The sequence below is a fragment of the Macaca nemestrina genome, chromosome 5, assembly GCF_043159975.1.
Source record: "Macaca nemestrina isolate mMacNem1 chromosome 5, mMacNem.hap1, whole genome shotgun sequence".
NCBI classification, from domain to species: domain Eukaryota; kingdom Metazoa; phylum Chordata; class Mammalia; order Primates; family Cercopithecidae; genus Macaca; species Macaca nemestrina.
In genome coordinates, this window is record NC_092129.1 from 148,120,739 (window position 1) to 148,138,883 (window position 18,145).

At 41.2% G+C, this 18,145-nt stretch overlaps 1 protein-coding gene and 1 non-coding gene across 5 annotated transcripts in view; one reads left to right on the forward strand and one right to left on the reverse strand.

Annotated features, from left to right (window-relative positions):
- The window catches only part of ILRUN (inflammation and lipid regulator with UBA-like and NBR1-like domains), a 116,556-nt gene that overhangs the window by 8,799 nt on the left and 89,612 nt on the right, over positions 1–18,145 (forward strand). The window lies entirely within an intron of this gene.
- LOC112425319 (small nucleolar RNA U13) lies at positions 6,954–7,057 on the reverse strand. Its single transcript, XR_003016383.1, has one exon. It is a non-coding gene; the product is annotated as a small nucleolar RNA U13 (small nucleolar RNA).

The following is an 18,145-nucleotide window of genomic DNA, read 5'->3' on the forward strand; positions in this document are numbered from 1 at the left end:
TCAGAGCTAATCACCATTATAGCCAGAGTGGGCAAAGGTGGTTTCTTTACCACCTCCCATTTCCCATTAAATGTATCTGTCACGTAATAGCAAAAACTATCAACCAGGCAATATTAAACAAATGTATTTTGGTTAGATCCCTAGCAGATGGTGTAATGCAAAAGCAGAGGACAGCCCATATCATAATTTTCTTTCTAATGGGAAACTCACATACCTGAGACTATCAGAGAAAAGTTATAGGATAATAAGAAGAAACATTCATATCTTAATTCTGTATTGACAGTAAACTTTCAGAACAGATAGGAGTGGACTGAATTGAATAGAACCAGCAATTCACAAGGATTGAGTGCCAGCTATGCGCAAGTTGCTTATAAGTTAAGTTTTCTGTCATCCTAGCATTTTGGGAGGCCAAAGTAGGCAGATCTCTTGAGACCAGGAGTTTGAGACCAGCCTGGCCAACATGGTGAAACCCTAGCTCTACTAAAAAAAAAATACAAAAAATTAGCCAGGCATGGTGGTGTGCACCTGTAATTCCAGCTGCTTGGGAGGCCAAGGCAGGAGAATCGCTTGAACCCAGGGGACGGACGTTGTAGTGAGCTGAGATCGCACCACTGCACTCCAGCTTGGGCAACAGAGCAAGACCCTGTTTCAAAAAAAAAAAGAAGTAAGTTTTGAAATGGTTGGGGGATTAGAATTGATGGAAAAGCAGCATATTATAGTCAGAAGATATTTTCTAGGTGAAATAAAGGAAGAGCAGGTGGAGCAGGAGCCATATAGAAGATTGGCTTGTCTAGAATGTGGTTAATGAAATAAAGGCATGACAAGATGCAGAGCTTACTTTTATTTTTGATTTGGAATGTTGCTGATTTTTAAAATAAGATTGTGAAATTGATACCATGTAAAATTAGCTATTTTATTTTTATTTATTTAATTTTAATTTTTTTAGAGACGAGATCTCACTGTGTTGCCCAGGCTGGAGTGCAGTGGCTGTTTACAGGCATGAGCATGTAGCACATTACAGCCTTGAACTCCAAGGCTCAAGTGATCCTCCCACCTCAGCTACCTGAGTAGTTGCGACTACATGTGTGCAGTACTGTGCCTGGCAAAATTAACTGTTTTAAAATGAACAATTCAGTGGTGGTTAGTGCATTCACAGTGTTGTGCAGCCACCACCTCTCTCTTGTTTCCAGACTTTTTCATAACCCCAAAATGAAACTTTACACCCATTAAGCCTGTGTAAAAGACTATTCTCTCCTCAGCCATTGGCAATGAGCAGTCTGAGTTCTGTCTCTATGTATGTACCTATTCTGGATATTTTCTTTTCTTTTCTTTTTTTTTTTTTTTTGGAATGGAGTTTCACTCTTGTTGCCCAGTCTAGAGTGAAATGACATGATTTCGGCTCACTGCAACCTCCGCCTCCCAGGTTCAAGTGATTCTCCTGCCTCAGCCTCCTGTGGATATTTCATGTAAATAGGATTGTACAGTATTTGTCCTTTTGTGTCTGTGTCTTTTTGTTGTTGTTGCCACCCCAGGCTGGAGTACAGTGGCGTGATCTCAGCTCACTACAACCTCTGCCTCCCAGGTTCAAGCGATTCTCTTGCCTTAGCCTCCCAAGTAACTGGGATTACAGGCATGCAAGATCACGCCTGGCTAATTTTTATATTTTTTGTAGAGATGGGGTTTCACCATGTTGGCCAGGCTAGTCTTGAACTTCTGACCTCAAGTGATCCATCTGCCTTGGCCTCCAAAAGTGCTGGGATTACAGACATGAGCCACTGTGCCCAGGCTTTTCTTTTTTTTTTTTTGGTTTCTTTTAATGAAGCCTATGTTTCTTGCCATGGCATCTTTCATTTAGCGTAATGTTTTCAGGGTTCATCCATGTTGTAGTATGTATCAGTACTTCATTTTTTTTTATTTTTTATTTTTTTTTGAGACAGAGTCTCATTCTGTTGCCCAGGCTGGAACGCACTGGTGCTATCATGGCTAAGTGCAGCTTCGATTCCTGGTCTCAATCCATCCTCCCACCTCAGTCTTCCAAGTAGCTGGGATATAGGCATGTGCCACCATGCCCAGCCAATTTTTGTATTTTTTGTACAGACAAGATTTTGCCATGTTGCCCAAACTTGTTTAGAATTCCTGGGCTTAAGGGATCCACCAGCCCTGGCCTCCCAAAGTTTTGGGATTACAGGCATGAGCCACCCCCCAACTCCCACCCCTGGCATCACTCTTTTTTATGGCTGAATAGTATTCCATTGTATATACATATCACAACTTGTTTTACCTGTTCATTCATTGGTAGACATTTGTTAGACATTCTGTCTTTTGACTGTTCTGAGTAGTAAAGTTTTGAATATATGTGTGTACCTGTATTTGTTTGAGTACCTTTTTTTAGTTCCTTTAAGTATGTGTCTAGGAATGGAATTTTTGGATCATATGGTCATTCTGTTTTTGAGGAATCACCAAACTGTTTTCCACAGTGGCTGAATCATTTTACATTCCCAGCTGCAATGTATGAGTTGGTCCCAATTTCTCCACATCCTTGCCAACACTTGTTATTTTTCTTTCTTCTTTTAAACTTCCAGTTTAATGGAATATATATATGTATATATGTGTGTGTGCATATATATAAGTTTTTGAGATGGAGTCTTGCTCTGTTGCCCAGACTGGAGTGCAGTGGCGCAATCTTGGCTCACTGCAACCTCCACCTCCTGGGTTCAAGCAATTCTCCTGCCCCAGCCTCCCAAGTAGCTGGGACTACAGGTGTGTGCCATCACGCTCGGCTAATATTTTTTGAACTTTTAGTAGAGACGGGGTTTCACCTTATTGGCCAGGCTGGTCTCAAATTCCTGACCTCAGGTGACCCGTCTGCCTTGTCCTCCCAAAGTGCTTGGATTACAGGCGTGAGCCACCACGCTCAGCCAACATTTTTCTTTTTAAAACTATAGCCATCCTAGTGGGTATGGATTGGTACCTTATTATGATTTTGGTTCTTATTTTTCTAATTACTAATTATATGAACATATTTTTATGTGCTTGTTGGCCATTTGTATATCTTCTTTGGAGAAATATCCATGTAAGTCCTTTGCCCATTTCTTTCCCCCACCTCCAGAGGAATTTTGTTGATGGCTCTAGTTTATTCCCTCCCAAAAGACCAACAGCAACCAGATGAAGTGAACTTAACCATAGGATTGTATTGTCTTCATAATAAAATTAAAGATGACATTTAGAACTGGATCTTTTCTCGTCTTATCTCCTCCCAGTTCAGAATACTTGTATGTCTTAAAAGCAAGCATTCTTTTACATCTGCAGTTGGGTTCAATGCACTCTAGCCTGAGCACAATCTTCTTTATAGTTATAACCTTTTTCTGGAAAATTGGCTTAGTCTGCCCACGATAGCCACCCTGCTTCCTGTCATAATGCTGCTTTCTCTGGGCATACAGAGAATCCTTGCCTTTCTTATACTGTGTTACTTTGTGGGGTTGTTGTTTGCCATACTTCTTATAGAGAGTCTGGTGGCTTTTAGGAGTGTTCATTATGTTTGCTGGAGCACTGTCAGCACAAAAAGGCTTTGCCCATTTTTAAATTGGGTTGTCTTTTTGTTGTTCAGTTGTAAGAAGAAGTCTTTATATATTCTGGATATTAAACCTTTATTGGTTATATACATTGCACTATTTTCTCCCATTCTGTAGGCTGTTTTTTCACTTTGTTGACAATGTCCTTTGATGCACACATGTTTCTAATGTGCTGAGGTCCATATCAACTCTTTTTTTCTTCGCCTGTGTTTTTGATGTCGTATCTTAAAATTCATTACCAAATCCAAGGTCATGAAGATTTATCGCTTTGTTTTCTTCTAAGAGTTTTATAGTTTTAGTTGTTTATATTTAGGTTGTTGGTCCATTTTGTATATAGATATCAGTTTTGTATAATTAATTTTTGTGTATGGTATGAGATGGGGACCAGCTTTACTCTGTGGAGCTTAATTTTGATCATGTTTCTGCTCTGGGACTGGCTTCTCATTAGCTCTGTACTAAATATATCCTTTAAGTGTAGTAAATATATATTTTGCTCTCTTCAGCCATCACTAAAAGTTGGGCCAGAAAAAAAGTGTGCAGGATTTTCTGGTCGGGTCAGAAAACTTATGAATGTTCCGTTGATATTCAAAACTGGCTGTGTTTAAAAGGTCAATTTGCCAGGTGCAGTGGTGCACGCTTGTAGTCTTAGCTACTTGGGGTGCTGAGGCAGGAGGATTGCTTGAGCCCAGAAGTTCTGGGCTGTAGTGCGCTATGCTGGTTGGGTGTCTGTACTAAGTTTGTTATCAATATGGTGATCTCCTGGGAGGGAGCAGGAGACCACCAGGTTGCCTAAGGAGGGGGCGGGCCAGCCCAGGTTGGAAATGGAGCAGGTCAAAACTCCCGTGCTAATCAGTAGTGGGATTACGTCTGTGAATAGCCACTGCACTCCATAGCAAGACCCAGTCTTTAAAAAAATAAAAAATTTAAAAATAAAAATCATTAAAGGTCAATTTATCCTTTTCCTTACTCCAGCCAGTTTTTCTTTCTAACTTTTCCTTGTTCTGTTTGTAGCTTCAGTGGTCTCCCAGAAATTAGACTTGAACTGAGTTATCTTTAAGGTCCTCTCTTTCCTGGAGACCCCAGTTCATTTGCCAAATCCAGTTAATTTTCACCTGGGATTTGGTAGTGTACTTCCCAAATGTCTCTTTTTTTCCATTCCCACTGCCACTGCCTTAGTTTGCAGATTATGTTACTAGTTTAACAGAGTAACATTAGGCATAGTCCAAGTCGGTTTTCTACATGTGGCTTTCTTCCTTCCAGTCTATTTTGTGGACATACCACTACTAGATCAATATTTCTAAATCACAGCTTCAATCTAGGCCCTTCTTAGAAACCTCTAGCAGGGCCTTGTTGCTTACCAGATACAGAATAGCAAGCTTTAGCTTGACATTCATTCAGGACTCTGCAAAGACTGGTCCCAGTTTACCTAATTCTGCCTTTCCTGGCATATCTTTGCAATGAATGTTCTGCTTTTCTTTGCTTTATTCAAACTAGGCTGTTGCTCATTCCCACATAAACTTTTGCTCTCCCAGTTTTAAACTTGTTTCTCCTACTTAGAATGCTATTCTTTCCTTTCTCCCTGAAGAAGTCCTATTGTTTTTCTGAAATTGACATACTGATCCTGTTCCTAGTAGTGTACTCTTATTTGAACTCCACTCTCCTTTTTATAGTGTTTATTGTGTATAGAAACACACTTTTAAGAGGACAGCGCCCCCTAACAGCCTTTGTTTCTCCCTAAGCCTTTTATGCACTGCTTTGTACATAGTAGGTGCTCAGTAAACATTTGTTGAAGTAATGTGTGAGGGTAGATGGGAGAAAAGGCTTAATTTTTTTCTTATGCCTATGTTACTCAGTAATTTAGATGTGAATGGACAAAAATATTTTGTAAGCTCTCTAAAGTTCTCTTAGATCATTGCTATTGCGTTTCCATTGAGGAGAAGCTTTAAAAAGTCATATAAGTGCATAATAAGTTCAAATAGTTTAGAATAGTCTAAACAGGGGTTGCAAACTAAAATATGTTTAGGTGCCAGATGGGTAACAACTGAAGGTGTATGAACTGGAAAGCCTTGCCTTTGTAAAAAGCATGTCTGATACTTGCCTTAAATATTGCCCTGCTAGAATGGGGGCCCAGTGTTAGATTTTTCTATTTTTTTCAAGAGAAGTAAAAAATATAGGTTTTTATAGGAAATGTCCTGGTTCTGTTATTTTTTTTTTGGGGGGGGGTGGGGTGCCAAGTCTCGCTCTGTCACCTAGGCTGGAGTGCATTGGCAGGATCACTGCTCACTGCAACTTCCAGTCCCCCATACACCTCCCTGGTCTCTAAGTGATCCTCCCACTTCAGCCTCCCAAGTAGCTGGGACCACAGGCACCTGCCACTATGGCCAGTTAACTTTTTGCATTTTTAGTAGAGACGGGGTCTTGCCATGTTGCCCAAGCTGGTCTCAAACTCCAGAGCTCAAGCGATCTGCCCACCTCGGCCTCCCAAAGTACTGGGATTACAGGCATGAGCCACTGTGACCGGCTGAAATGTCCTGATTTTTAAATGTTGGCAATATATTCAGGTATTTTTAACACACTGAAGACCAAATATGAAGCACATCTGTAGGCAGAATGTAGTCCTTGGGCTACTCCTTTGTAACCCCTGTACTAAAGATGAGAAGCATAAACCACTCCTGTTTCCAGATACAGCCACTGCTAACTATTTCTTCTGACCTTTTAGAAAATTTCTGTGCACTATATTCTGAGCTGAGATTGCCCCATTGCACAGAATATTCTGTGCAATATATATATGTGTGTATATATATAAAACATAAAATTTTCTATGCATGTGTATGTATGTAAAATTATATATATAAACTTTTTAAACAGCTGTAGTTACTGCTGTTGATTATCTTTAATCTTCAGAGTAGTAGATACCAAGGCCCTTATACCTCCATTGTTTGAGTGGGAACTGAATTTAGTTGTCAAGGTACTTGGATAGGCTGATCATATATACATATATATACACATACACGTATATACAAATACACAAACACGTGTGTAAAAATACACACGTGTGTTTGTGTGTGTATGTATATATATATTCTTTTTTGAGACAGGATCAAAAAGGTAGGTTTTTATACGAAAGGTCCTGGTTTTGTTTTTTTTTGTTGGGGTAACAGGGTCTTGCTCTGTCATCCAGGCTGGAGTGCAGTGACGTGATCATGGCTCACTGCAGCCTCAACTTCCCCGGCTCCAGCAATCCTCCCACCTCAACCTCCCGAATAGCTGGGACTACAGCTGTGTGCCAGCATGCCTGGCTAATTTTTAAAATTTTTTGTAGAGATGGGGTCTCCCTATGTTGCTCTGACTGGATTTTTATTTTGTTTTATTTTATTTTCACATCAGAGAGATAATGTGCAAATGTCATAACAAGGTTTGAGGGAGGCACATGTCTCACATAAGTGTGAACACCCAATCATCACGCTTATGAACTACAAAAGGATCAATATTTTAAAAAATTAACAATGTTCTGGGTGTGGTGGCTCATGTCTGTAATCCCAGCACTTTGGGAGGCCGAGGCAGGCAAATCGTATGAGTCTAGGAGTTTGAGACTAGCCTGGGCCACATAGGGAGACCCCAACTCTACAAAAAATACAGAAATTAGCCAGGCATGGTGACATGAGCTTGTAGTCCCAGCTACTCGGGAGGCTGAGATGAGAGGATCACTTCAGAAGATGGAGGTTGGCCGGACACAGTGGCTCACGCCTGTAATCCCAGCACTTTGGGAGGCCAAGGCGGGTGGATCACGAGGTCAGAAGATCGAGACCATCCTGGCTAACACGGTGAAACCCTGTCTCTACTAAAAATACAAAAAAATTAGCCGGGTGTGGTGGCGGGTACCTGTAGTCCCAGCTACTCGGGAGGCAGAGGCAGAAGAATGGCGTGAACCTGGGAGGCAGAGCTTGCAGTGAGCCGAGATTGTGCCACTGCACTCCAGCCTGGGCGGCAGAGCAAGACTCCGTCTCAAAAAAAAAAAAAAAAAAAAAAGGATGGAGGTTGCAGTGAGCTGAGATTGCCCCATCGCACTCCAGCTTGGGTGAGAGAGCAAGACCCTGTCTTAAAATAAACAAGGCTGGGCATGATGGCTCATGCCTGTAATCCCAGCACTTTGGGAGGCCGAGGTAGGCGGATCATGAGGTCAGGAGTTCGAAACCAGCCTGCCCAACATGGTGAAACCCCGTCTCTAGTAAAAATGTAAAAATTAGCTGGGCGTGGTGGTGTGCACCTGTAATCCCAACTACTCAGGAGGCTGAGTCAGGAGAATCGCTTGAACCCGGGAGGCAGAGGTTGCGGTGAGCTGAGGTCGCACCGCTACACTCCAGCCTGGAAGACAGAGCAAAACTGTCTCAAAAAAAAAAAAAACAAAAAAACAAAAAACAGTGTAGTGGTGGACTTTGTCATTTGAAATATAGTAAAATCGCTTCTCATTAAGCAACAAATTCTTATCCAGTAATTATGTATAATTTTATTAAAACTTAGTTTTGCTTTGTTAAGAAGTAAACTAGTAGTAAGCACATCTGACAATACTATTTACATGATATTGTCGGAGAACAAGAAACCCAAAATGCAACAGGACTAAAACTGAAAAGGTTTAACTCTTTATTTTTATTTTTAAAATGAGACGGGGTCTTGCTATGTTGGCTGGCTGGTCTCAAACTCTTGAGCTCAAGCAGTTCTCCTGCCTTGGCCTCCCAAAGTGCTGGGATTTCAGGCGTGAGCCACTACACCCGTTGAAAGGGTTTAACTCTTTCTAAATCACCTTGTGCAGAGAAGATGAATACGTTTTTCACTTGTTGGAAGGGTAATTGATTTAGTAAATGGTGTTCTCATTTGCTAAAGTTAATGTTTGTCTTGGGAGTGGGAGCAGTTTATTCCCAAATATAGAGGATCAACCCCACTATGTACTGAGGTTTTAAAAACCTACCTTTTAAAATGAATAGTTGTGCTTTTTTTAGTGTGTTTTGAGCCTCAGGTCGGTCAAGTGTTTCTGAGGGTTCACACTTGAATTATTGTGCTTGAGGTCAGTGATTCACAGCCTCTTATGAAGCAGCCACCTTCTAATGATTGATTGAATGATACATGATGTGCTTCTAAAGTGCTTTCCGGTCAGCGTTTTATTTTCTAAAGTAAATTTTATTTTTTACTTTTTTTTTTTTTAAAAACACTTTGATAACAGGCCTTGAGTAGAGTGGAAACGACTGGCTAGGGGTTGGGGTTTGCATACAACTATGACAGGGAAGCCCTACCTTATTTTTAAATTTTTAAAATAATTGTATTGTATTATGACATAAACAGTGCTTATACTTCAAGTTGCCCGCTTGGATCTCTTCCAGGTGTACTTTTTCTTTCTTTCCTGTTCTAAAGCCTTTTAAAATAAACTTCCAGTCTTGCTCTGAAGAAGAAAAATTGTTAGAATCTGAATGTTGGCAAAAAGTTTAAAAAAAAAAAGTTAAAAAAATAGAAAGAAAGAAAAATAATAAAAAATAGGCCAGGCGCGGTGGCTCACACCTTTGAGAGGCCGAGGCAGGCAGATCACTTGAGGTCAGGAGTTCGAGACCAGCCTGGCCAACATGGTGAAACCTTGTTTCTACTAAAAATACAAAAATTAACCAGGTGCCTGTAATCCCAGCTACTCAGGAGGCTGAGGCAGGAGAATCACTTGAGCCTAGGAGGCAGAGGTTTCAGTGAGCTGAGATCGCGCCACTGCGCTCCAGCCTGGGCATCAGAGCGAGACTGTCTCAAAAAAAAAAAAAGAGACATGATTTGTGTTCATTGCAGATAAATTAGAAAGTTCTGATAAACAAAATAAAACACAAAAAAGCCATAATAATGGGACCCAGAGATAAAAATGTTAACCTTTTGATATATGTATATTCTAATAACATATTTTGTGTGTTGTACCTGTGCTTGCTTTATAAAAGTGGGGCATTTACTATATTCTAGATACTGTTTTAAGTGGTTTATATTTAATGTATAATTTAATACAATAATTCCAGGAAATGAATACTGTTATCCTCATTTTTTACAAAAGGAAAAGAGGCTTAGAGAGGTTAAATAAGCTAAAGTCACATGGGTGGAAATGGAATTCAAACATAAGTAGCCTGTGCTTCTGATTACTGTGTTTCACACATTGTATGAGTTTCCTAGTGTTGCTTAAGAAATAACACAAACTGGGTGGCTTAAACCTACAGAAAGTAACTTCCTTGTAGTTTGGGAAGCTAGAAGTTCCAAATTGAGGGTGTTAGCAGGTCCGTGATCCCTCTGAAGTTTCTAGGGCAGCATCCCTTCTTGCCTCTTGTTAGCTTTTGGTGGCTCCTTCCAATCTTTGGCCTTCCTTGGCTTGTAGCTGTATCACTCTAGTGTCTGCCTTATTAGTCACGTGGCTTTCCTTGTGTGTCTCCAAATCTCCTTCCCCTTATAAGGATACCAGTCAGCTGGTTGTAAGGCCCACCCTAATCTTGTATGACGTCATCTTAACTCATCTTAACTGATTACATCTGCAAAGACCCTGTTTCCAAATAAGGTCACATTCTGTGGTTCTGGGTGGACGTGAATTTTAGGGAGATACTATTTAACCTATTGCCCACCTTGTTGTGCAATCTGTTCTTCACTGAATGATATCTTATACCCGTTTTCCCAGTCTTAATAAATACAGTTCAACACTTACCTTTAAAAGTTTTGTAGTGTTATATAGATATGATTAATAATCTTTTCATTGGATATCTAGATTGTTTACATTTTTTTCAATATAAATTCAGTGTTGAACATTTCTCATAGTTAAATCTTTGCTTGCATCCCTATTTCCTTACAATTTATTCCTAGAATTAGATTGCTGGGCTGAGGATTGCTGGGCTAAATATAAACATGGCTTTTAATGCTCTTAATACTTAATTGCCAGATTGTCTTACACCTCATAAAGATTGGACGCATTTGTGTTTCTGCCATTACCGTAACGAGTGACTGTTTCTTTGACCATCTCATCAATGTAACACATAATATTTTTTTTTCCAGTTTCATAGGTAAAAAAATGTGATCCTGTTTTAATTTGTATTTTGCCATTCCTTTTTTTTTTTTTTCCCTCCCAACTTTTAGGTTCAGAGGTACACGTGCAGGTTTGTTATACGGATAAATTGCGTGTCATGGGATTTAGTGTACAGATTGTCGCCCAGATAGTAAGCATAGTACCTGACAAGTAGTTTTTCGATCCTCACCTTCCTCCCACCCTTTTTTGTCATTTCTCGTGCGTACTTTCATGTGCTAAAGGTCTGTTGTATTTATCTTATGAATTTACTGAACTTGCACTTTTGTCTTTTTTCCACGAAGAGCTTTACCTTTTTGGGAAATGAAATTTCTTTCTTTTTTTTTTGAGACGGAGTCTGGAGTGCAGTGGTGTGATCTTGGCTTACTGCAAGCTCTGCCTCCTGGGTTCTCACCCTTTTCCTGCCTCAGCCTCCCGAGTAGCTGGGACTACAGGCGCCCGCCACCACGCATGGCTAATTTTTGTGTTTTTGTATTTTTAGTAGAGGTGGAGTTTCACCGTGTTAGCCAGGATGGTCTCGATCTCCTGACCTTGCGATCCGCCCGCCTCGACCTCCCAAAGTGCTGGGATTACAGGCATGGGCCACCTCGCCTGGCCAAAATTTCTTTTTTTTATACTTGATTATAAAAGTAATAATGCTGGATATAAAAACCCAACAAATTCAGAATGAAGCCCTATCGGGTAGTACTATGCTCTCTTTCTGAGTGATGAAATCATTTGTATACCAAACCCCAGTGACATGCAATTTACCCATGTAACAAACCTGCACATGTTTGTACTCGCTGAACCTAAAATAAAAGTTGAAAAATAAAAATAAATTAGGGCTGGGTGCGTGGCTCATGCCTGTAATCCCAGCACTTTGGGAGGCCAAGGCGGGTGAATCACCCAAGGTCAGGAGTTCAAGACCACCCTGACCAACATGGTGAAACCCCGTCTCTACTAAAAAATAGAAAAATTAGCTGGGCATGGTGGTGGGCACCTGTAATCCCAGCTACTGGAGAGGCAGAAGAATCGCTTGAACTGGGAAGGCGGAGGTTGCAGTGAGCTGAGATTGCACCATTGCACTCCAGCCTGGGTAACAGAGCAAGACTCCGTCTCAAAAAAAAAAGAAAAAAAATTAAAAATGTAAAATTAGGTAATATTAAATATGTCAGTTCTCAGGCTGGACGCAGTGGTGCTCACCTGTAATCGCAACAATTTTTTTTATTTTTGAGACAGGATCTCACTGTGTCCCTCAGGCTGGAGTGCAGTGGTGTGATCACAGCTCACTGCAGCCTCGACCTCCTGGGCTTAAGTGATCCTCTGACCTCAGCCTGTCAAGTGGCTGAGATTAAAGGCATGTGCCACCACACAAGGCTAATTTTTGTATTTTTTGTACTTATGGGTTTTGTCATATTGCCTAGACTGGCCTCGAACTCCTGGGTGCAAGCATCTTCCCACCTCAGCATCCCAAAGTTCTGGGATTATAGACATGAGCCATGGTGACCGGCCTGTTTTGTTTTTAATAAATGGCACTATACTTTGGGGAACAACAACAAAAAACAGTAAAGCTGCTTGTAATACTAGAAGCTAATAACTTGTCAGTTTGTGTTCATATACATACATACATAGCTACTCGTATGCATATTATATATTTCAAATTGAAATATAATTGTGTATACATACTGCTTTATAGCCTACTTTTTAACTTATATTTATCTTTCCATATCTGTTTTTCATGACTCCTAGCATCCCTCTATTTGAGTATTCTGTAACTTAATCCGTCATTTATTGATTTTTTTCACTATTATAAATATCTCTGTTCACTTCATTATTTTCTTTTTTTTTTTTTTTTTTTTGAGACTGAGTCTGGCTCTGTCGCCCAGGCTGGAGTGCAGTGGCCGAATCTCAGCTCACTGCAAGCTCCGCCTCCCGGGTTTACGCCATTCTCCTGCCTCAGCCTCCGGAGTAGCTGGGACCACAGGCGCCCGCCACCTCGCCCGGCTAGTTTTTTGTATTTTTTAGTAGAGACGGGGTTTCACCGTGTTAGCCAGGATGGTCTCGATCTCCTGACCTTGTGATCCGCCCGTCTCAGCCTCCCAAAGTGCTGGGATTACAGGCTTGAGCCACCGCACCCGGCTCACTTCATTATTTTCATCTCTCTCTCAATTCTCTCTCTTTTTTTTTTTTTTTTTTTTCCTTTGAGACAGAGTCTCCCTCTGTCACCCAGGCTGGAGTGCAGTAACGTGATCTCAGCTCACTGCAACCTCCGCCTCCTGGGTTCAAGTGACTCTCCTGCCTCATCCTCCCTAGTACCTGGGATTACAGGCATATACCACAATGCCTGGCTAATTTTTGCATTTTTAGTAGAGATGGCTTTGCTGTATTGTCTAGGCTGGTCTTGAACTCCTGACCTCAGGTGATCTGCCCGCCTTGGCCTCCCAAAGTGCTAGTATTACAGATGTGAGCCACCGTGCCCAGCCTTCAATTCTTTTTTTTTTTTTTGTGACATAAAACCCATGTATTTATTTAGGGCAAATTCTGAGAAGTGGAATTGGCAGGTCAAGGTTTGCCCTTTTGAAGGTTCTTGATAAACATTGCCAGATTGCCTCCAAGAAGTATGTACCAATTAATTTTAACAGGCAGTAGAAAGCCTGATTTTGGATAATTATGTTTTTATCTTTACCAGGTAGATTTATCTGATAGATAGAAGGTGTTACTTGTTTTATTTTGTGTTTCATTGATTGCTGGTGAAGTCTTATGTCTTTTGTGTGTGTGATGGCTATATTTTATATATGTACTGAAATTTTTGTTTTGAAAATTATATTTAGCTGGGCGAGGTGGTGCGCACCTGTAGTCCCAGCTACTTGGGAGGCTGAGGCAGTTGGATCACTTGAGCCCAGGAGGTCGAGGCTGCAGTGAGCTGAGATCGTGCCACTGCACTGGAGCCTGGGTGACAAAGTGAGACCTTGTCTTTTAAAGAAAACTTGCTCTCTCTCCATATATGTGTATATATATATGTATATATATGGAGAGAGAGAAAGGGTCTTGCTCTGTTGCCCAGGCTTGAGTGCAGTCCTGGAATCATGGCTAACTGCAGCCTCAACCTCCCAGACTCAAATGATCCTTCTGCCTCAGTCTCCCTAGTAGCTGGGACTACAGGAATGTGCTGCCACGCCCAGCATTGTTTTTGTAGGGACAATGTCTTGCTATGTTACCTGGGCTGGTCTGGAACTCCTGGGCTCAAGTGATCATCCCACCTCAGCCTCCCAACATACTGGGGTTACTGGGATGTGCCACCTGTGCCCAGCTCTATATATGATGTTCTCAAACTTGATTTTTAAATTTCACAGTATGTTATGGACAGCATGTTTTTTGTTTTCTGTTTTTGTTTTTTGAATGGGTGCATGGTATGTCCATTGTGGTTGGTCATATTTTATTTAACCACTACTTTGTTGATAGACAAGAGTTTTGCTACACTCTTAACTAACTGAAGAGTTATCTGTATCTTTACCTTGTTGTTGGCCTAACGGGTTAAAATGTATTCATTTTAATTTGTTTTTCAGTTTTTATGAATGAGATTGGATATCTTTCCATATCTTTATTGGCCTTTTGTAGTTTTCTGTGACTTGTGTATTTTCCTCTCTACCTCTCTCAGATTGTTATTCTTTTCTTCACTGATTTATGTGAGCTGTTTGCATATTAAGGAAAATAGTTTATTAGATTCTTGCAGTTCCTCCAGTTTGTCTTTTAACTTGGTTTATAATGTTTTTTACTGTGTGGCACTTTTTGGGTGAATTTTTATGACATTGACTCCAGCAGTCTTTCTTTTTTGATTCCTGCTTTAAAGTGCGGTGGCAGTGTGTGTGGGGGGGCGTGGTGGGAGGTGGAGAAATAATTCTTTCCCTAATTGTTATATAAAATTCACTTATGTTTTCTTTATGACTGCATAATTTACATATAAATATTTTATATAGCTGAATTTTTTCAATGTTAGTATCTTAATGTTTTCCAGATGATTAGTCAGTTTCCCATTCATTGAAAAATATACATTTCTCTAATGATTTGAAGTGCCATCTTTATCATATATGAAATGCTTATATATATTTGGGCTTGTTTTGCACTTTTTTTGTTGTTGTTTTTGCTATTTATTTTTTTGAGATGGAGTCTCGCTTTGTTGCCCAGGCTGGAGTGCAGTGGTGCCATCTCAGCTCACTGCAACCTCTACCTCCCAGGTTCATGTGATTCTCCTGCCTTAGCTTCCTGAGTAGCTGGGATGACAGGTCACCACCACCACGCCCGGCTGATTTTTGCATTTTTAGTGGAGACAGTGAAAGTAGAGGTAATAGAGACAGTGAAACTCACCATGTTAGCCAGACTGGTCTTGAACTCTTAACCTCAGGTGATTAGCCTGCCTGGGCCTCCCAAAGTGCTGGGATTACTTGTGTGAGCCACCGTGCTCGGCCTGTTTTTGCACTTTCTCTTGAGTTGCATTGGTGTGCATGTCGTTTTTCAGGGCCTCAGTCAGAGTTAAAAAAATTTTTGTGTGTGTGTGTGTGTGGAGATGCAGGGGGTGGTCTCACCAATTTGCTCATGCTGGTTGTGAACTCCTGGGCTCAAGCGATCCTCCTGCCTGGCCTCCCAAAGTGCTGGGATTACAGGTGTGAGCTGCTGTACCCAGCTGAAAGTCAGAGTTTTAATGTTTACTTAAAGGTGTTTTTAAAGGGGAAGTACGTTTCCTTATTTAATTTTCATTTTATCCAAATTACAAATGTATGGTTTAAAGAGTAAAGTAGTTCTGTGGGCTTGTTAAAAGCAACAGGGGGTTCTAGTTCTAGACCTTTTTCCTTCCTTAACTCCCCAGAGGCAATCTGTTTCAATCCTTTCAACTGATTTTTGGGTTTTTACCTCTCTCTCAATTTTTTTTAACCTTTAATCATTATCTGTTGACTTTACACAGGGAGATAAGGATTTTGCTTTGTAATAGCCAGTGTTGTGGTGAAGAGCAAAGTTCAAAGCCTCTGCTGTGTGACATTTGGCAAGTTACTGTCTCTGTGCCTCAGTTTTCTCATATGTAACATAAGGGCACCAGTTGTTAAATGGGAATTAGGTAAATTGATAGTATAAAGATTTGGGGGCCGGGCCCGATGGCTCACATCTGTAATCCCAGCACTTTGGGAGGCCGAGGCGGGCAAATCACCTGAGGTCAGGAGTTTGAGATCGGCCTGGCCAACATGGTGAAACCCCGTCTTTACTAAAAATACAAAAATTAGCTGGGCGTGGTGGCGTGTGCCTGTAATCCCAGCTACTCTGGAAGCTGAGGCAGGAGAATTGCTCGAACCCGGGAGGAGGAGGTTGTGGTGAGTCAAGATCGCACCATTGCCCTACAGCTTGGGTGACAGAGCAAGACTCTGTTTCAAAAAAAAAAAAGATTTGGACCTCTGCCTGACCCATAGTAATTTTCAGTTTCACTGACCCCATTTCCTGTTCTCCCATTTTAGTTATTTGTAATTTGGCTAAATCAGTTTTCGTGTGTGTGTGTGTGTGTGTGTGTGGTTGTTACTGTTTTTGAGACAGGATCTCTCTGTCACCCAGTGGCACGATCATAACTCATAACTGTGACCTGGGCACAAGCGATCCTCCCACCTCAGCCATTCTAGTACCTGGAACTACAGGCGTGTGCCACCATACTCAGCTAATTACAAAAAAAACTTTTTGTAGAGACAGCTTTGCACTGCATTGCCCAGGCTGGTCTTGAACTCCTGAGCTCAAGTGATCCTCTTGCCTTGGCCTCCCGAAGTGCTGGCATTATGGGCATGAGTCACCAGTCTTATTATTTATCTCATTATAGTGTTTAAATGTTTATCAACACTTGAGCCATTAGTGTTCTTGGATTACTTTTCTCTCAGCACAATATTTTGCTGCCCTGAGCGTGATACTTGTCTTGATTTTTGGTTTGTTCAGTCTTTTTTTTACTATCCTCAAACTCCTTACTAACTTTATATATATATTATATATATATATATATTTTTTTTTTTGAGACGGAGTCTCGCTCTGTCGCCCAGACTGGAGTGCAGTGGCGCGATCTCCACTCACTGCAAGCTCCGCCTCCCCGGGTTCCCGCCATTCTCCTGCCTCAGCCTCCCGAGTAGCTGGGACTACAGGCGCCCGCCACCGCGCCCGGCTAATTTTTGCATTTTTAGTAGAGACGGGGTTTCACCGTGTTAGTCAGGATGGTCTCGATCTCCTGACCTTGTGATCCGCCCGTCTCGGCCTCCCAAAGTGCTGGGATTACAGGCGTGAGCCACTGCGCCCGGCCAACTTTATATATATATAAAATTTATTCTCAGTAGTAGGTTCTGACACTGTAGATGTTCTGTCAGTTTTATCTTTTTGAAGATTCTTTTCCAGAACGTTGGACCTACTCTGATCTGGACTGGTTGAGCTCTGGGTCTGCACAGATCTCACCCCTGGGGTTTCTTTCAGCCTTTGTGGGAACCTCTGTTTCCTGGACCCCGTGTTTTTTGTTTTTTGTTTTTGTTTTTTGTTTTTTTTAGCTTCCTGAGACGGTAAGGGAGATAAAATTTGAAACGTTTGCATTCTGAAATTTTTCTTGCTTTGATACTTAGCTGATATCCCAGGTTTTGCTGGGGAGCAGTTTTTTAAGTTTGGAAATATTTTTCTCAGAATTTTGAAGGCACTGATCCTTTGTCTTGTGTTTTCAGTGGTGATGTTGAAATATTCTGACTCTTTGTTCTTTGAATGAATCCTGTTTTCTTCCCTCTCTGAAAACTTTTGGTAACTTTGCTGCGTCCCTAGTGTCCTGAAATTTGATGGTGATGCATTTCAGCATTCATTTTCATATATTTTGTTCAGCTTGGTGAGCTCTTTCAGTCTGGAAACTCCCTTCTCTTGTTATTGGAAAATTTCTTGAATTGATCCTTTAATTTCCTCTCCTTCCTTTTCTCTGTTCTCTTTTATTGGAGCTCCTGTTTTTTCAGATATTGAACTTTCTGGTCTGGTTCTGTAATTATGTTTTCTTTTTACCTTTTGACAAAATGTTTTCTTTGTTTTCTGGGTGATCTCAGCCTTGTTTCCTTCAAACTGTGTTTGTTTGTTTGTTTATTTATTTATTTATTTATTTATTTATCTGGGACGGAGTCTGGCTCTGTCGCCCAGGCTGGAGTGCAGTGGAGCAATCTCAGCTTACTGTGAGCTCCGCCTCCCGGGTTCATGCCATTTTCCTGCCTCAGCCTCCCTAGTAGCTGGGACTACAGGCGCCCGCCACCACGCCTAATTTTTTTTTTTTTTTTTTGTATTTTAGTAGAGACGGGGTTTCACCGTGTTAGCCAGGATGGTCTCGATCTCCTGACCTCGTGATCCGCCCGTCTCGGCCTCCCAGAGTGCTGGGATTACAGGCGTGAGCCACCGCGCCTGGCTGTGTTTTTTTATTTATTTACTTTAGTTTTGTTTGTTTCATGTTAGATGCTTTACCATAAATATATTGTGGTTC